This window comes from Bos javanicus, chromosome 29 (assembly GCF_032452875.1).
Source record: "Bos javanicus breed banteng chromosome 29, ARS-OSU_banteng_1.0, whole genome shotgun sequence".
NCBI lineage: Eukaryota > Metazoa > Chordata > Mammalia > Artiodactyla > Bovidae > Bos > Bos javanicus.
The window spans coordinates 5,899,776-5,902,838 of record NC_083896.1 but is presented as its reverse complement, the minus strand read 5'-3'; positions in this window follow the sequence as shown (position 1 = coordinate 5,902,838).

Here is a 3,063-nt window from a genome sequence, read left to right as displayed (position 1 = left end):
AAGAACACTGGAGTAGGTTGCCATGCCCTCCTGCAGGGGATCTTCCTGACCCAGGAATGGGACTTGAGTCCCTGACGTCACCTCTATTGGCAGATGGGTTCTTTAGCATCACTAGCACCACCTGAGAAGGCCAATATTTTATTTACTAGGTTAAAAACTTCATAGTACAGGTATCAGTGCATGAAAGAAGTTAGGATAGCACTAAATGATTGAACTGGCAGTTGGGCTTCCCTAGGAGTTCAGATGGTAAAGCATCTGGCTGCAATGCAGGAGACCTGGGTTTGATCCCTGGATCTGGACAATCCCCTGGAGAAGGAAATGACAACCCACTCCAGTATTCTTGCCTGGAGAATCCCATGCACAGAAAAGCCTGGTGGGCTACAATCCATGGGCCGCAGAGTCGGACACAACTGAGCGACCAACACACACACACACATACACATGTTTCATATTATTGTTAGAGACCAGAGTCTCACAGCCCTGCTGCCTCATGTTTGGGTGCTAAGTGCTGTATTTGAAGACACAGAAGAGAGGGGGTGAAAATGAAGGGCTAGCCACTGTCCATGGAGGTCACCATGTTTATCAGTTTCCTAGGGCTCCCACAGCACATGAACCCACATGGGGTGGCTTAAAACCGGTGTATTCTCTGACAGTCCTGGGGGCTGGAAATCAAGGTGTTGGCAGGGCCATAATTCCTCCAAAGGCTCTAAAGGGATTTGTCTGTCTCTTTTAGTGTCTGGTGGCTCCTGGAATTCTTAAATTATGACAGATTAATTTAAATTCTGCCTCTTCATATGACGTTTCTTGCTGCATCTAAAACACCCCTCTTTTTTCTTTTATCAGGACTCCAGTCAGCAGATTTCGGATCCACTCTCTACCCTGAATGGTCTCATCCTGACATCCTCCAGGCGATTACATCAGCAAAGACTTGATTTCTAAAATAGGTCATATTTAGAGGTACTGGCTATTGGGATTTGAATATGATTTGGGAGGGCATAAGGAGGACATTGATCTCACTACCTCATCCAACAGAATGAAAGATTATTGCCCTCAAATCTGAGGTCTAATGTTTTGCTGGGGAAAGTAAAAATCTCACTTTTTTTTTTTCTTGCTTTGCTTTGTAGGTAGTTATATGGAGTAGGGAGAGAAACTGTTATGGTAAGGTTTCAGATTTGCCAAGTTTGGCCAGTTAATTCCTTAGAATATTTTTCTAGGACTACAATTATTGAGTGAGAAGCAAACATATTTTTTAAGAATTTTAATGCATATAATGAAAACATCCTCTGTTAATCTCACATAAACATATCAAATTATGTGAAGGTATACATTTTTACTGTCAATAAAACTGGATATTATCTCTCTTAAAGATTTGCCAAATTAATAGTTGAATAGTGTTTACTACTTCATAATAATAATTTAATTATTAATTTACTTGCTTTCTACTTAATATATTGTAGGTTATTTATTTTCAATAATACTGAATCTTCTAAAACTTAGTCTGAAATTGATATTAGAAGCAGAAAAATGCAACATTTATGGATTCCCTTAATTTTTATAATAGCATATTAAAACTAATTAGAACTATAGACCTCTGAACAATATTTATATGAAGATTATGAATGTGATGGGTTATTCTAATAAAAATAGTGGTGTTTTCAGGAGCAGTTCATTCTCATTACCAAAATATTATAAAATATATATAGAGAGATGAAACCTTTTTTAAAAAGCAAAAAAGTTTACTGCCATGAACATTTCCAAGAATTTTAACATTTCTCACATATATTTTTGTACATGATTTCAGTTTTGCCTGTGTATAGCAATAAGTAAAAATATATATATCAAAAATTAAGCCATATCTTTTCATTGTTTTTTAAAGTAAATGTTTATTTCATTTTTTCCAATCCTATTCTATTGTTTGTCACTTAATCACTAGATGGAAAGTACATTTATAATTAAATTTGAAAATAGATAAAGCCAGTTTCAAAAAATCATGAAGTCTGATATTGTCAAGCATTCTTTGATCTAATAAGTAATCATATCATGCTAGACATACTTTAGACCACCTCAGGTTTAATCCAATTGCTTTCAACAATGCCCATGGACTTTTAAAAATGAATTGCTCATATTTAATCACCATATAATCAGAATGAAATTAGCCAAGGATGACAGAATTTGGAGCCTCTGTTTCTCTAGTTCCAAAATTATCCTCAATAATTATTCATATTTTCATGTATGCTATATGGTGATAGAAATGGATTAGAACTAAAGGGATTAAAAAGTCCATTCTAAACTTGACCTGTTAGTAGAACCTCAGTTCAGTTCAGTTCAGTTCAGTCACTCAGTCCTGTCTGACTCTTTGCAACCCCATGAATCACAGCAAGCCAGGACTCCCTGTCCATCAGCAACACCCAGAGTCTCCTCAAATTCATGTCCATCGACTCGGTGATACCATCCAGCCATCTCATCCTCTGTAGTCCCCTTCTCCTCCTGTCCCCAATCCCTCCCAGCATCAGGATCTTTTCCAATGAGTCAACTCTTTACATCAGGTTGCCAAAGTATTGGAGTTTCAGCTTTAGTATCAGTCCTTCCAATGAACACCCAGGACTGATCTCCTTTAGAATGGACTGAGTGGATCTCCTTGCAGTCCAAGGGACTCTCAAGAGTCTTCTCCAACACCACAGTTCAAAAGTATCAATTCTTCTGTGCTCAGCTTTCTTCACAGTCCAACTGTCATATCCATACATGACCACTGGAAAAACCATAGCCTTGACTAGATGGACCTTTGTTGGCACAGTAACCACTCTGCTTTTGAATATGCTATCTAGGTTGGTCATAACTTTCCTTTCAAGGAGTAAGCGTCTTTTAATTTCATGGCTGCAGTCACCATCTGCAGTGATTTTGGAGCTCAAAAAATAAAGCCTGATGCTGTTTCCACTGTTTATCCATCTATTTCCCATGAAGTGATGGGACCAGATGCCATGATCTTCGTTTTCTGATTGAGCTTTAAGCCAACTTTTTCACTCTCCACTTTCACTTTCATCAAGAGGCTTATTAGTTCCTCTT